The sequence below is a fragment of the Cervus canadensis genome, chromosome 28, assembly GCF_019320065.1.
Source record: "Cervus canadensis isolate Bull #8, Minnesota chromosome 28, ASM1932006v1, whole genome shotgun sequence".
Classification (NCBI taxonomy): Eukaryota; Metazoa; Chordata; class Mammalia; order Artiodactyla; family Cervidae; genus Cervus; species Cervus canadensis.
Genome location: NC_057413.1, coordinates 41,157,222 through 41,174,722, shown reverse-complemented (window position 1 = coordinate 41,174,722; position 17,501 = coordinate 41,157,222). Strand labels below are relative to the sequence as shown.

General features: G+C 37.4%; 1 protein-coding gene across 2 annotated transcripts in view; it reads left to right on the top strand.

Annotated features, from left to right (window-relative positions):
- Window positions 1-422: 422 nt before the first annotated feature.
- The window catches only part of FKBP5 (FKBP prolyl isomerase 5), a 115,750-nt gene continuing 98,671 nt past the window's right edge, over window positions 423-17,501 (top strand). For both annotated transcript variants that reach the window (XM_043450893.1, XM_043450892.1), the window contains exons 1-2: window positions 423-572; window positions 5,949-6,053. The gene's annotated coding sequence lies outside the window, so the exon portion shown is untranslated. The remainder of the gene's footprint in view (window positions 573-5,948; window positions 6,054-17,501) is intronic.

The window sequence follows — 17,501 nt, the reverse complement described above, 5'->3', positions numbered from 1 at the left end:
TACCTGACGCAAACAAGTCTGGCCTGCCCCTCTCCATCCCCGGATCAGGTCGGATGGGCGGACAGGAGGGCAGAACTGTCAGAGGGAGGTCCCAGTGTGAAGTCCACTAGCTTGCTTGGGCATTAGTTTCCCCGGAGGTAAGGGATGGCGTGAGGGGGCGTCGGTCAGCTTCCTCCCTCTCTTCCCTGCAGCCCCCACAAAAGGGCAAGGGCCAGACACGTGGGCTGGCGTGGGGGAGGCGGAGGTTACACCGAGGCGGAGGTGCAAATGGCCGGGGGCGGGGCCTTATTTGCATGGACGGCGTTCGGCCGCCAATCGGTACGGGAGGAGCGACAGCCCGCGCGGCTTTTGGGGGCGGACTGACAGCCCCAGGGCCCTATGGGAGGCGGGTCCTGCGGCCCGCGGGGGCGGGACTGCGCCGGGCGCTGCCCTGGGGGACTCGGGCCGCTTCGCGGGCGCTGCCAGTCTCCGGCGGCGGCGTCCGGCGCGCGGCGGCCTGCTGGGCGGGCTGAGGAGCCGGCAGCGCGCGGCTGAGGCAGAGCGACAGCGCGGGCGAGCCGCCACGGCGACAGGTACCGGCGCCATGGCCACGGGGGGATGAGGCGGGGTGGCCGCGCCGCGTTCCCTCCTTTGCGGTCCTGCCGCCGCCGCGCCGGGAACCGCGCTGCGGGGGCCGGCGGGGCCGGGACGCCTCGGAGCGGGCGCGCTGGAGGCGCCCAGGCTCCCCCGCGGGAATCCTCTGCGTCCCGCCGGGCGAGCGGGGCCGGGGCTCCCTTCCCCTCTGGGAGGCGCGGAGCCGGGCGGCCGCGGGAGCGGCTCCCCGCCCCTGCCGCGCTCTCCCTCCGGGAGGCGAGGCCGGTCGCGCCCCGCTGGTCCTCACTCGGCTTTTCTTTTTTTGTGTGTGTGGTTTCCCGCCCTGGGTAACAGGTCCCGGCTCGGGCTCTCGTTTCAGCGGCCTCCGACTCGCCCGCAGCCAGGCGGCCCGTGAGCCGCCGCCGCGAGCGGGAGAGAAACTTCGCTCTCCCGGGCCCGGGCGGCGGGAGAAGTGGGCCCGCGGAGAGCCGTGCGCCGGGACGCATCGCGGGCGCGATGGAGCCTCGCTCACCTGGCGGGCCCGCCGAGGGAGGGATAACGGAGCGTCCCGCCGCAGCCGCGGTCCCTGGCTTTCGGTCTGCGCTCCCGGGGCGGTGGGTGTGGATATGCGCGTTCGCCGCCTTTCACCTGCCGCCCGGGGAGGGGGACCAGTGAGTGGGAACACGGCCTCCCCGCGACTGCCGGTAGAGGGGACCGGGGCAGCGCCGTTCCAACAGGTGATTATCCCAAGTGTCAGGTGAGAGCCACTGAAAAGTTGGTTCAGGGTTCGGTAATTCCGTTCACTCCGGGGGCTTTGTAACGCTTTCTCCCATGTGATTTTTTTTTTTTTTTTAAGGTGTGCTGACTGCAGTATAGGAGTCAAAAACCAGTATTGATTGGGGTGGGTGGGGAAGGTGGGGAGTGTCGCCAGCGTGTAGATTGCCTTCTTTCCATTGACTTGGCCGGGAGGAACATCTTAGTTTAAAAATCGGTTTCTGCAGTGGTGGTGAAAGCATGCATAGTAAGGTACAAGTTGTAAATGGAGAATGCAGGGCTCGAGATATCCTTCGCTGTTCAGGACAGAGTGTACAACGTTTGGCCGCCATTCAGTAAATTCTGCATGAAGCAGTTTGAGCTCGTGGTTTTGGATTTACTTTACAAGAGTGGAATAAGGCTTAGCTTTGAATGGGAGCTTTCTTTGCCTCTCTCAGGGCACACAGGAGTGTTTATTTTCATTGTCTTCTCGTTTTGTTAGATTGTAGACAAGAGAAAAGTTAAGCCATATTTTGGTTCAGTATTTTTAATAGTCTATGGGAATTCTCCTTCACCCATTAACCGCCCCCCCGGCCCCGCATAAGAGTTTTTTTTTTTTTTTTTTTAAGAGTTTTTATTTTAAAATTCGAGGGTAGAATTGAAAAACTTCTTATTTTTGTGGGAAGTTTTTATGTTATACTTTCACTTATTTTCTGTTTCTCTCTCTGCCAGCTGACCTCACTTAAAATCTACAGTTAATGGCCCTGACCAATTTAGGGCATCTATTACAAAAAAAAAAGTTTAAAAATAATATATGATTATTTTTACACTTATTTTAAAATATATTATGAAGGTAATTGATAACATTCATTTGTGAGGAACAGTTGATTTAGATAACTCAAGATTTTTCTTCTTATGTGTCTTTTTTTAAATGTGCTGGATATGATTTGAATAAGAGGTGTAAGTAACTTAAGGACAGTTACAGTTTTGATTTAATTATGTTACTTTATTAGTGTTTCATTGAATGGTAATTTTAGTCACAGTTAATTAGTAACACCTTTGAAAGGGGCACTCTAACCAATAGGCTAGTTGTGACTCTTCAGGATTTTTTTTTAAAATCAAAGGTGGTTTTTATAAAAAATTTTTTTATTTCTGTAAAACAACAGGCTTATCTGCTGTGAGTTCTTTGTCTTTCAAACGAACATTTTGAAATATTGGATTAGGCTACTAGTGAAGTCTTCAATTTTCTTTTTTTATTCTTGCATTGGAAAAAGAACATATTTCGGTTGTTTTGTTTCCTAGTCTTTTTAGCTTAGAACAATCAGTCTAGAGAAGGAAGAACATCCTCTTTCTATAGAGCTGTAGAAGAAGTTGTTACTGTTGAAAGCTGAGTTGGCTTTTCAATGCTTAGCGGAGGTAGATTGAGCAGTGACGCGCAGAGTGGGTTTTGTTCTGTGTAAGTAGTTCTGAGGAATCTTATGAGACTAGGGTTATGGGTGATCTATATAATTGTTGTTTAAAGTGTATAGGAGTATATTAGTCTAACTATGGTGTATAATTAAAAGTTTTATAGCTTTTATCTTGTGATGATGCTTAAATGTACCACATACCATAAATTAAAGCCATATTTCATAGTTTCATTTACAAAAGCATGTTTTGGGAACTTTATCTGTAAAAATGCCTTTTAATTAAAATACTGTTTTCAAACTCAGTTTTTTTCATGTTTTAATTACTGATTTTTGTACACTTTTAACTTGCGGTAGACCGTATCATAAAATGGTCAACCACATTATAGTTTCAAAATTAAGTTGAATTCTTACATCTACATAATAAATGTTGGGAGTATTTTTAAGTCACTTAGCCTCAGGTGTGGCTCCTTTTGAATTTGGAGGTGGGCAAATATTTTTGATTAAACCAAGCTATAGAAAAACAGGGATACATGTGAAACAAGCTACGTTTGAGGCTAAATCACATGATACTGTTAGATAGTAATACTTCTTTATTTAACAGTAAAATGCATGCTGTATCTGTTATGAAGAATATTTTCTGTAGGCCTTTAATATAATTTTTCCGAATTCCTAACAGAATTGTACATATTTTTACACACTGAGTTCTGTAGTTATTTTATGCTGAACAGTTAAATATTTTATACTTTTTATAATTCTGAAACTATTTGAACTTTCTAACATAGCCGATTAGTAATTAGATTTTTTCATTATTTTACATTCTGAATTTTTTTTTATAGTGCATTTTTAACTTGTGACGTTATGTCAGGAAAATTAAAAGTTTAAGGAAAATTAAATATACACTCATTCGAGACCAGGTGGAAGTTGGTAGGTAAGTCATATAACTATTGATTTAAAAACAGTAGCCACTTAAGTGTGGAGTTTTTTTAAAATTTTTTTTGCAAAAAGATGTTTATTTATTGTGTAAAAGATAGTTCTGCCAAATCAGACAGGTTAAAGTAATTTATAGCAGGACCTTGTGGACGTAACTAACAAGTTCCTAAGGATATTTCAGTAGTATTTGAAACACTAAAATTCAAGCACTCAAATTATTTACCTCATTTTTGTCATGATGAGACTTGACCTGCATTCAGCTGAAACTCACACGTGTAAGGCTATAATCCTTAAATGGGGCAAATTGGTTTTACACTTATTTTAGTCTTCTAGTCTTTTGGAAAACAGCTAGTTAATAAGAGTGAAGGACCACCAGAGGGAGTATGGGGTCTACACATTTGATTTAACCTATTTTCTACTCTTGGTCTGGAAGAGAAACATTTTAAAAAACAGGAATAAAATTTTAGTTCTCTAAAACAGTCAGGCAAAAAGATATTGAAAGTTGGGAATTGTAGCTCTTTGAAACTGCTGTCGTTTTTGTAACACTTAATTAAGGTTGTTTTTTTCTTTTTAGAAAAAAGTACAGCTACTAGAAAAATTAAAATTATGTATTTTCAGAGTGAAATAATGGGTTTTTAAGTAAACAGTTCCACATCTGTGAAAGTTAGGGAACATCTGAATGCTAAGAATGTTTTTTAAGATTAAAAATACAGTCCATTTGAGTTGTATGGTCTTGAAATTGCTCATTTTTTGGAAGGAGGAATAAAAGATGGAGAAAGATCAAAGACTAGAAGAGGGGTTTTTCCCTTTTGTAGCTTGCAAACCTTTGCTAAAGCAGGCGATGGTAAATTTTTGGAACCATTTGTAATGTTCGGTTTGTAGTCTTGGCAGTTTATGTGTGATGTTAAATGAAGAACCACTGCTAGTCCCCTGAATGATCATCTGATTATCAAAAACAGGGTTGGGGATTTCAAATTGATCTCATAAAAAATCAGATTTGTGTGTATGTTTCTCAATGTTCCTGTCTCTGGAAATTAAAGATCCTTCTAGCTGCTGAAAATTACACAAGGAATTTGAAGGTCAGAATGTCTCTGTCACAGACAGTGCTGCAGTTAAGTTGCTTTTTGGAATGGAGGTCTTTTTCTGAATACGGATGAAATGGTCTTTATTCATGTAAATATTAACCAATGGAATTATTTCCATGTTTAACTTTTTAAAAAAGCAAGACAATAAAGTAAAATCTTGTAATCTTAACATATTTTGGATTTTACCCCCTAGCATAAAAAATTACTTCATGATGGATGGTCATATTTAATGTTATGAAATTCTAGTTTGGAAAGGGGATTTGTTGTGAGAAGATGGTATTTCATTGATGTGAAATAGAGTAACTTACATGGAGAGAAATTTGTTTCTGTTTTGAATTATACTTAGGTTAAAATATAATATACTTATTAAGAAGAATTGAAACGTCATCTAAATGTATTTTCATTGTGAACTTTATAAGTTTATTTAATGTATCTTTGGGGTTATTCCTAGGTAGACCTCTCAGAGTCCATTTGCGTACACACACATATATACACACACACAGGTAGGTAGATAAATAAATATACTATATGTATTTGCATTATATATGTAACTGGATATGTTTACTATATGTATACATATAAATCATCTATATGAATTCACAGGCTTATTTATATGTGAATTCTTTTTTTTCAAATGAAATCTTGCTTCTTCAAGAGGAACAAAGTACATGTCCACACAGAAACTGATAAAAATGTTCATAGAATCTTTCTTCACAATAATAATAAAGTAATGATTCATACAATGACAGAGAAGAATCTCAAATATTATTCAGAGCAAGAGAAACGAAACAAGTATGTATTGTTAGATGCCATTTATAAAAAATACAAGAACAGACAAAACTTAGGTATGGTGTTAGAAATGAAAGCAGTTTCTGGGTAAAGGCTGTGGATAACTGGAAGGAGACAAAGGGGAACATTTTCTGTAAAGAAACTCTTCAGTTTTCAAAAAATTAATTAATTTGACTTTGCTGGGTCTTTGTTGGTGGCATGTAGGATCTAGTTCCCTCACCAGGGATCAAACCCCGGCCCCCCGCATTGGGAGAGTGGAGTCTTAGCCATTGCACCACCACGGACGTCCCAAAAGGGAACTTTTTAGGGTGATAGAAATATTCTATAGCTTGGTTTGGGATTCGAGTGATGAAATTCAAGTATATGCTTTCCGGGTAATTTTTAATTTTCATATATTTTTAACTTACAGAACAGTTTCAAGACCAGTACACGGAACCTCCAGATTGATCAATTGGTGGTGTATACATCTGTTCAAATTTACCAAGCCGAATACTTAAGATCCGTGCATTTTATGGTATGTAACTTTTACTTTCTTGAGGAAAAAAGCTGCAAAAATTTGTTGAAGATGAGGAGAATGAGTTTGTTATCTGAAAAAAGTGAAATACCTCAATTTGAAATATGAAAGCAGTGCTTTGATAATAATGTAGAAAAAGAGAATTACTGACATGTCTTTTGTCTCTGTGTATATGTATCTGTGCTGCTTCTCTCTGAAGTCTCATGACAACACATTTCTATTAGAAGAAACAGAATCCTGAAAATGATTCAAGGCACAACTGTCAGCAAGGAAACTGGTTTATTTTGTTATGCTGTGTAAGTCACCTAGGGAATGAGACTGCTGCCTAGTGATAGCGTCCTGGGAGTTAAAGGTACTGATAATTCCCGCTAAGCGAGTTGCACATCTTCAGTGTGCTAGATTTTTCTCAAACATGTACAATCTTTACTGTCCTAGAATTCACCAAAGAAGAGGGAAACAAATTTGGTTGTCTTTTTTGGGTGGTATTTATAATAGGGAGGAAGGAGTGGTGCTTACAAACCATATAAACTAATCTTGATCATAGGTAAGTGGTAAATCTAAGTGGTGAATTTGGTGCTCTCTATTAGTTTTAGTGCTGCCATAGAGTGATTTGATTTGAGTTAAACTTAAGTCATATCTTAAAATATGTCAGTTGTTAAGACATTCAACTTTTTTTTTCTTGACTTGCTAAGCTTAAATATGTGTTCTTCACAATTTAGGATTGGGCATTATTTATGGATATTCACTTTTCATCCTTTTTTTTTGCATCTACTTAAGAAATTTGTTTGGTTATTTGCTAGAGTGGAAGATGATTTGAAGCAACAGGAGAACTAACCAACAGGCTCAACAAATTAATCACTGATGACTGGGGATAAACACTTATGTTGCCTTTACTAACCAGAACTGTACATATATATTGTCTGTAAATTTTTTCTTTAACAAAATGTTAAGTTCTTTGACGAGAAAAATGACAAATGTCGAACTTGGCCAACATGGGTAATAGGACTGACTTTCTTCATTTAGTGAACATGCTCATGTTCCTCTGAAATGGCTGGGCCTTTTCTCCCATTTTTAGACACTAAACTTCACTGGTCTGTTGAGCATGAATAAAACATTATTTGAAAAGTTTTAAGAATTTTGTTTTGAGTTGTCAAGCCTTAACTTCAGGTAGAACTTTAAAAATACTTATAGGTAGCTTTTCTTTTAGATTTTTTATTATGAAAGTTTTGAACATACACAGAACTGGAGACACGAGTATAATGAACATCTGTATACCTATTCTCCAGATTTATAAATTATCAACAGTTCAGTTAAAGTGCTTTTAAAACTGTTACATTCTCACATATATTGTAAAGCAGTAGTATTAGTATACCAGATTCTCCCCCCCCACCAAATTCTGTTGTACACTGCTGAAAAGCAGTGTGTTTTAGCTCAGAGACTTAGCTTTAGACGATCAGTAATTCTGAAACCATTCTTATTCTTAGTTCCTTTCTGTCAGTTCATAGCCTGGAAAAGAAAGAAATTTTTTAGCTTTTCCTTTATAGTAAATTAGTCCACATACTCTATAGAATAAAATACTGTTCATCTGAAAAGTTAGATTATCTTCAAAATGTAGTGTCTGAGGAATGCTTTTGTTTAAATGTTTTGGCTATTATTTTTTCTTTCTCTAAAAACTAAGTCATTGCTGAGCTTTTTTAGGCTCCAAATCTAAATCTTTTTGAGGCCTTCCAAAACTGAGGCCCACATTTTCACCTATGTCTTGAAACTAAATATGTTTAAAAACCATCTCTGTAGTAACTGCACACCAACACCCCTCCGTCCGCCCCCAGTCAGAACACTTTCTTGGCTTTCCTCTTTAGCTGCTCCTGACACTGTTATTCTCACTGGTCATTTTTTTTTTTTCTTACTCTTCCTTTGCTTAAGCTCAGTGAGTCACTAAATCACTTTGTTTCTAAATTTATGCTTTTTTGTCCTTTTCATTTCCTAATTGTCCTAACTTGGGTAACATGTTAGCAGGAAGTTATCCTTAATCTGTAATGAACTTGATATATATCAAAATTAAGATATATTACTAAAGTAAAATAGAGCATTTTCTTCCCTTTCAGAGAAGGCTTCAGTCTTATAAGCAAATACATAATTTTTAAGCCCTAAGAAATCATTCTATTTGAACCAAGGTGACGTAGATGGTTTCCAAACCACTCAACCTAGTGAATGATGGCCAGCAGGAGTCTAGGCAGCAGACTTTCTTAGACCCTAGAAATGGCCCAAATGAGTTCCTTCTAGCCCAGAATATCTGCAGGTGCTTTGGAGTGGGAGAGATACTGAGTGTATATAACACATTTTCAGGATGTCTTGTGCTTCTGTGGTAAAATTAAGAGATCTGTTGGCTTACCTGAAAACTCTTCTCCTATTCCTTGTGGCAAATTTCCTGTCCAAGATAGTTCTCATCAAAAAGCCATTATGCCAAAAGTGACCTGACACTCTTATCTCATTACTTTCCCTTCTCTTTACAGGCTCCTAGAATTGAGGTTTGTCAGAAAGATAGGAACCTGAGGTTAGTTGAGAGGATATAAAATAGAAATGGTAAAGTAAGTGATGTCTCTTGCACTTCTCATGAGCAGTAGCCAGCTTCCAGTGGTCTTGGGCCTGAGTCCTTTCCAGATGGATTGTAGCTTATCAACTTGGCTTGCCTTTGGTCAGCTTATGGAGATCTTTCTTCTTTCTGCTCTTCTGGGAATTGTTTGAATTTCCTCCTGGTGGAAATTTTACAAGACGCAATTTTACATTACTGACTCAGGGATAAGAGAATAAAATTTGATACTGTTTTAGATAATCCAGTATATCTGATTATTTTCTTCTGTGGGAAGTAGGAATAATACAGGGATTCTGAGATGCTTATGCAGAAATTAATGGTTATTAAGAGTGGAAAATGGAGGAGAAAATTACATCATTTATAGGAAGGCTATTATGGTGGGGATAGACATTGGATGAGGAGTATTGCTACATGATCTTGGGCAAGTTACAGTTGTTGGGATAGTGGGATCCTACTCTATAGTACAGAAACTAGAGGTGAGTCCTAGGGTATGGGGAGTGGGGGAGCCTGAAGGGAGAAGGAATGGGATGGAAGAGTTTCCAAGGATTATTTTGGTTTAAAATGTAAGATAATAACTCCATGGCTGATTCATGTCAATGTATGACAAAATCCATTGAAATGTGAAGTAGTTAGCCTCCAACTAATAAAACAAAACAAAACAAAAATAAAAGAAACAATGGCATACTGAAAAAAAAATAAAATGTAAGATAAAATCTTCCTGAAGTTTTGGGGATGGCAGCTCTGCCTGTGGTATCAGAATTTGGCCCTGAGGTCCTAGTGAGCAGCTGTGCCCCTTAATTCTGAATGCTTAGTGTTCAGCATAGTGCTGCAGAGTAAGTGAAAGTTGAGTTGAGTTGTTAGGACTGATTTTGTCTTCAGGGTGTTTTGTGGTTGGGTGGAGATTTAAGAGTCTGGTTAGACCCTTAGGTAAGACTGTCACCACCGCTTTGTGATATGGGACAAGATACATAGCTTCTCTCAGCCTCAGTTTCCTCATCTGTAATATTGGGAGGTGCATGCAGTGTTAATACCTACGTAAGGGTTGTGAGGTTTAAATGAGACAATACATACAAAGTACTTAGCCCAGAACCAGGCATATGTCTTCAGTAAATATTAAATACAATTATACTTTCATTAATAAGCAGTTTTGTGTTTGGATAATTTCTGTTAGGTTCTAAGTAGTCTTGTTACAGAATAAATAAGATCCTGTCCTTAGACAAGATAGAACATGTACACAAAAGATAAGTAATAACCCAAGTCCTGTGGTAAGTGACAAATGAGTGGTGTACTTAAGAATTCTTGAGGCAGGAGTAATTGCTAAGCAGATGAGAATTTCAGGAAGGTGACAGAACTCCACCTGAGCTTTGTAGGACTAGTCAGCGGTTAAGGGGATAGGCTCCTTGGAGCCAGACTGCCTGTGTTAGAATCCTGACTCTGCTTCTGTGTAATCTTCAGCAAGTTACTTGACCTCCTTCCTAGGACTGTTGAGAGAATTAAATGAGTTAATACATGCCAAGTGCTTAGAATAGTGCCTCAAATGTGGTTAGAAGACCCAGCATAAGCCAAAAAAACCAGAAACAAGCCACGTAGTTATAGCATGATCAATTACTGTTATAAATTGAGAGAAGGGAGAATGCATTTCAGGTAGAACATTGAATGATAACGAAGGGGAGATAGCGTAGATTTGTTTGAAATGATGAAGCCGAATGGATTCGAGGGAATAACCTGTGGAAAATAGTGGGGGATTGTGTTGGGGCAGAATTATGAGTGATTAAAGCAGGGAGTATGACATCTTCTCCATATATTTTGGGGGAACTTGGGAAGATTTTTTGGGTTATTTTTAAAGCATTCTTGTGTGCTATAAATAACGTTTCTAAGTCTTAAGTCTTGCATTTCTTACTGTCTTTCCTGATTTCAGTATAACTGAAACTGCTATTCATACTAATTTTGACAATGAAGTTCATGATCCTCTACTTTGAACCATTATGGCTCTTTAACCTATCCATTTCTTTTTGTAAACATGTGTTTTGGCTAACTTTCCCTGTTTCTCTCCTTATTCTATAATGCTTATTCCTTTTCTTCAAAGTTTAGTGGGTTTCTGCTGTTTTCCTCTCTGCCCTCAAAAATCCCAGTAGAGATCCTAAATCACCAAAGTCACAAAGTAGAAAGGAATAGGGCAAAACGGTGAGGAAAGTGGGGAAATATTCTCTAGTCCAGCAGTCTTATTTTACAGATGAGCACATTGAGGTCCAGAGGAACGTAAAGATCCACAGCTAATAATTAGCAGCCTATACCTTTCAGAGCTAAACAAGGGCTTTTTTTTTTTTTTTAACTGTCATCCTAGTATGATTCTTAACCATCTGGGTGGGAGTGAGAGTAGTATCATTAATAATATTTCTACTAAAAACTATCAGACCCCAAGGTAAGAATAATTTTACTACTAGGAATAATGTCATAATAATTCACTCTATTCTTAATGAGAAGCCGATGATTACACTTCTTAGACTAGCATTACTATTCTTAATGTTTAAAACCAAACTCCAAAGTCTGCTTTAGAAAGAAAAGGATTTCTTTTATTTTTAAAGTTTTAAATTATAAATGTAATAGTGTTATATAAATAACATTCTCAAAGAAGTGGACATTTTGTTCCTATCATGGTGGAACACAGGTTCTTTTATAGAGTGATGGATGGGACCCTAAGGTTAGCATGAAATGTTGGGAACTATTGTCCTTTGACCTCACAGCCCCCAAACCTGTACCTCTGCTTGGACGGTTGTCTCTAAGCTGACATCTTCTTCAGTCTCTTACATTTTACCATATGCCACACGTAAAGGTGGGGAACTTACTTAAACACTGTACTCTTCTAGATCGTTTTTCTACCTAGATGTAATCTGACAGACTGTATTTTATAAAGCCCTAATCTTTATATAGTGTCAGGATACTCTAGTTGCTCAATAAATGCTTCCTTCACTTTTTACAGAGCACATAATTTTTTTCTCAGTAATGTCAGTTCCTAATCTCCAAATCACTGTCACACCACTTTTCTGTTCTTAAAATTTCTTATTTTAACTTTGGCAAGATGCTCTTCTTGTGTTTTGAAAACTTGTGTGATGTGAAAATACTTTTTTAGTCACTTTAAGCATAGTTTTATCATAAAATTATTTCACAGCTGGTAGTATTTTCATGTTCTGTATCCTTCCCCAAGATGAAAGAAAGAATAAGTGTCATGGGTTACGTAAAGATGCCTCAGACCTCTCTGCTCATCCCGCCATATCCCTTAAAAAAAAAAAAGGCTTCTAACCAGACTCATTTTTACGGAAATACTTACTTTTCTTTATCATTTTCGAACACCATGAAGCTGAATTGTATAGTACACAAAGAAGATTTTTTCCGTGTCCTCAGTGCTTTGTATCAGATCCCTTAGTTGTATTGTCTGTGGTTTCGTTTCTTTTTCCTGTCTTCATTTTTCTGAGAAGGATTTTTTTCTCTTTATGATCTGCAGCTTGTGTTTTGTATTTAGATTATTATTCTTTATAGCAAATTATAACTTCTGTTTATGCTAATAGGAAAGAGAAATACTTCAAAATTAAATTTTAGATTTTTTTGATAGCTATGTGTGTAAGTTTCTCTTAGCCTCTTTCTTCAAATTATAGGAGTTTGTTTTCTGTTTTTAAATTTTTTTATTGTAAACTGTTTGTTTTAAAGAAATTTGTTAAATTATATTTTATGAGTGGTTTCTAGCCTTTGCTTCTAAATTTATATAGTAGTAGTACTATATAAATTATATTGTGTATAATTATATGTGCACTGTGTATAATACTATATTATGTATGTAATATATAGCATAAATATAGTATATGTTAATATAATTTAGCTTTGGGTCTAAGCCTTCCAATTCTCTTATGATGAGAGAGAAAGGAACAATTGGTTTTTGTAACTTTTATATAAATTATTTGGCTGTCTTGCTTATTCCATTTATTATTTTCCATTTTTTATTTGTGGCTTCTGTACGTGGAGAGCTTTAATATTATACATTCTTATAGACTGTAGTCTTTGTTACAAAATGAATTATTTCTTTTTTCATTTTTAATATGACTGTTTAGATTTTCTGTTCAACTCTTGGTATATTTTTGTTTAGTTTTTGGTTAGATTTGTCAGTTTGGGTTGTAGTTCATCTTCATATTGCTTTTGTTCATTTTATTAATATCTCCTTTAATAAACTATTTGGTATTACCATGTGCTGAATATTTTTGTGTTTGTGTGTCTATAGCTGCTAAACAAATGTGACTGAGTTTTCCTCTTTCTTTAAGATTCCTAAGTATTTTTATACCTGTTGTCTATTTTGCATCTAAAATGCCTATAACAGTAAGTAAAATTTTAGTACAGTTTATGTGAGTTAACTTTTTATGACAGTTATCTAGCTTTGCCAGACCAATTTTGTTAGAAAATTGAAAACGTTTAAAAATTAATAATTCTCCTAATCTAGTGTCCCTAATTTAGTAATTTGCTTTGATCCTTGTGTCATTTTATCAGTCTTTTATTTTGAGAACTCACCAATGACTTTTTAAAAAATGAATCATGAAATGTGTGAAACAACTTTAAAAGGGGAAAGTAAATATACATTTTAGGACCTACATTTTTTGTAAATTGGATTAACAGGTTATTTAGTGATATAAAGATATCTTTTAAATTGTTTCTTCTATATTCATTGAAAAGATTTGATATCTTGTAATTAAAAGGCAAGCACTATTAAAAACCAGCATTCAAGCATAAAATACTTGAGAAATAATGAGCAGGATGAGAGTGGAAAGAAATCTTTAAATCGGTAATCTGAGGCAAGATATTTTCTGTATTTAAACATTGAATTTAGCTCTGAGCCTCCTGGTAAGCAAGAGAAAAAAGGGAACAGGATGGGTTTCATCGTTATTGTTTAATAAAGAAAACTTACCAGTTTTTAATGAGAGAGAAACCTTTTCTGAGTTCTAAGTTAAAAAAGAGGTTGTTATGTGAATTCTTAATAAGGACTATATTTATATTTCCATTTTTATACCTTAGCTAATTACTACTGTTGGCTGTGTTAGCTGTCATATACCATTCATATGCACTGTAGTTATATTTGGTCTCATTAAGTTTACATCCACTGTTGTCAGAAGTGGAAATTCCATGGCTAGGGTGTGTTTATATATTGCCTCTAGAATTGTAGCCATTGATGAACAGGAAACTGAAAGCTAAAAGTTCAGGAAATGTGTTTAAACTTTGTGGAAAGAATGTATAGGATACTTTACTGAAATCCATGGCCATTTGAAGACTAAAAAATTATGTGTGCATTTAGTTAGAGAATAATGTTATGGATTCTTACAATGCTGTCAGATGCTTAAACATGATAATAAATACAGCATGCACATTGTGTGCCAGGAAAATTGTGCAATGCTAGAAAAAATGCAACGGATTATTATATGTGTTCAGCTATACTCTCAAGAAATGAAACAGCTGGCACAGCAGTCGAATTCTTCGAGGATGTCTTATTTTCAGAGACTTACAGAGTGTTGGTTTTGGTTTTAGTTCCAGGGAAGGAGAGGTCCCTGTTTTACAAGATAATCCATCTCACTCTCTGGAAATTCTAATGGTTAAGTTTTATTTTCTCATATTGGGTTGAAGTTTGTTCCCTTGTAATTTATTAATATACTCTATATTTTCTTCATTTTGAAAAGAAAATGGTTAACAGGTAAAAAAATGAAAAAAAATTTTTTAAATTATTTAAAAAATAAATAATTGTTTATTATACATTTCAAGTGTTTGGGTTTTGTTTGTTTGTTTTAGGTATTATGGCATTTTAGGTGCGTCATGTTGGGGGTCTTTATTTTTGAAGTGGTTTAGAAGATTTCTGTCACAGGACATGTGATTAACGTATATGCTGGGTAACCTGTTTTCTTACTGTTTCTATACTTAGCTGTTTTAACAGGATGTGATCTGTATGGTTTCAACATTCTTATTGTTTGAAACAGCATGAAGTTTTAGTAGCTTCTTAGAAATGGGAATTTTCTAATACTGTTTTTTGTTGTTGTTCCATTTCAACAAAAGAGGTCGGTTATGATTCTTTGACTACAGTTTTGTGATTTGAAGTTACAGTCGCTCAAAATATTCAGGGACCACGTTAAATGAGAATTCTATTTATTACAAAGTTCTTCTAGGAAATTTAGCTGTATTATATGTCAGCAATTATCATTTTAATAAAAAAAAAAGCCTCATTAAAATCAGCCTTTTTTCAGAATTGATTGGATTTGGATCTGTCATGTTTTTGCCTCTGAACCATTGGGATGGCCAGGGGGCTAAAAAGAACTGACTGGTGGGACTAGGGATGGGCCCACCCCCAGGGTGAGGAGCAGTGATTCCCTAGTGGAAAGTCCCAGAATGCTGTTTGCAGTAGAGAGTGGAATGGGCTCCAGGCTGACAAAAACAACCTCGACCAGGCCAGGCCAGACCATACGGGGCCTGGTATAGTGAGTTGGGGTGGACTTTAGGCAGTAGCTGATCTGTTTTTGCAACAAAGGGTTCTTTTCAAGAACAGCTCTTACTTTCTCCTTATGGTAGAGTACATGTTTATTGTAGAAGAATTTAGTGAGTATATATAAATCTGTACAGAAAAGAAAAATTTCCTATAATGTTTCTTTCCTTTTGAATTTTCTTAGCTAATTTCCCTTAAATTTCATTTACCATCTAAGTTACTTTTAAAAATTTATTTGAAATGGTGCTTGTTGAATTGTTCTTTCACAAAGTGTGTCTCTGATAACTTTTTCAGTTAATTATGAAGGAGATAGGAGTTAATAACATTTAAAGCCCTTGTTTTTCTTTGAAGTAATTATTCTATTAATTTGTATCTATTTTATGGGAAACTGTAGCACAGTAGGCACAAGGAGAACACAAACCTGAAAGTCAGAGTGGTTCTTACAAGGCAAACAGGAAAAATGGAGCAGGGACGAGGTCCTTCTGGTTTACCATTATGTTAGTATCATCAGGTACAGTGCCTGACATGTAGTTAGTGTTCCATAGGTAATTGTTGAATGAATGGATGAGTTTCTCATTAAGCACTTTGAGTAGCTCATATTTCCTGCACTATAGATAATCAAGTTCTATTACATTCATCCAAAATTAAGAGTCTTTGCTGTGCTCAGTCCTGTTTTAAAAATGAAAGTTAAGATGATTTTTTTAAAAAGATTATGTGTGTGCGCGCGCACACACACACACACACACACACACCATACAAAAAGTAAAACTCCCTTGTTTCTTTCTCTGAATCCCATTCTCCAGAATTTGCTACTGTTAATGACTGGTATTTTTTCCCTAGATATTTCTTGCATTTACAAATATATGTACATTTTCTTTATACAAATAAAATAATACTTTACATTGTTGTATAACTTGCTTTTTCCCTTAAACATCTTTCCATATCAACTCATATGTAACAGCTCCATTTATAAGGATTTTTTAAAAATTATTTATTTATTATTTATTTATGAAAAGATGCTCAACATCACTCATTATCAGAGAAATGCAAATCAAAACCACAATGAGGTATCATTACACGCCAGTCAGGATGGCTGCTATCCAAAAGTCTACAAGCAATAAATGCTGGAGAGGGTGTGGAGAAAAGGGAACCCTCTTACACTGTTGGTGGAAATGCAAACTAGTACAGCCGCTATGGAAAACAGTGTGGAGATTTCTTAAAAAAACTGGAAATAGAACTGCCATATGACCCAGCAATCCCACTTCTGGGCATACACACTGAGGAAACCAGATCTGAAAGAGACACGTGCACCCCAATGTTCATCGCGGCACTGTTTATAATAGCCAGGACATGGAAGCAACCTAGATGCCCATCAGCAGATGAATGGATAAGGAAGCTGTGGTACATATACACCATGGAATATTACTCAGCCGTTAAAAAGAATTCATTTGAACCAGTTCTAATGAGATGGATGAAACTGGAGCCCATTATACAGAGTGAAGTAAGCCAGAAAGATAAGAACATTACAGCATACTAACACATATATATGGAATTTAGAAAGATGGCAACGATAACCCTATATGCAAAACAGAAAAAGAGACACAGAAATACAGAACAGACTTTTGAACTCTGTGGGAGAAGGTGAGGGTGGGATGTTTCAAAAGAACAGCATGTATACTATCTATGGTGAAACAGATCACCAGCCCAGGTGGGATGCATGAGACAAGTGCTCGGGCCTGGTACACTGGGAAAACCCAGAGGAATCGGGTGGAGAGGGGGGTGGGAGGGGGGATCGGGATGGGGAATAAGTGTAAATCTATGGCTGATTCATATCAATGTATGACAAAACCCACTGAAATGTTGTGAAGTAATTAGCCTCCAACTAATAAAAAAAATTAAAAAAAAAATTATATATTTATTTGACTGCAGTGGGTGTTAGTTCAGGTGTCTTTAGTTGCAGCATGCAAGCTCCCAGTTGCGTCATGTGGGATCCAGTTCCCTGACCAGAGATTGGATCTGGGCCCCCTACACAGGGAGTGCAGAGTCCTAGCCACTGGGCCACTGGGGAAGTCCTTGTAACTGCTTTTTTATTTTTAATTGCTGCATAATATTCCACTGTGAAGATGTATAATAATAGTCAAGGAAGTTTCAGTAGTGTGCCTACCCCCCCCCTTTTTTTTTTAACCATTTCAACAATATTGTTTAATAACCTTCCACATTTAATTTTGCTTTCTTCTGTGAGACTATCTACAGGATATTTCCTGGAAGTGCTATTGGAGGGCTAAAGGATATTTGCACTAATACTTTTTATCAGTTCAGTCGCTCAGTCGTGTCCAACTCTTTGCGACCC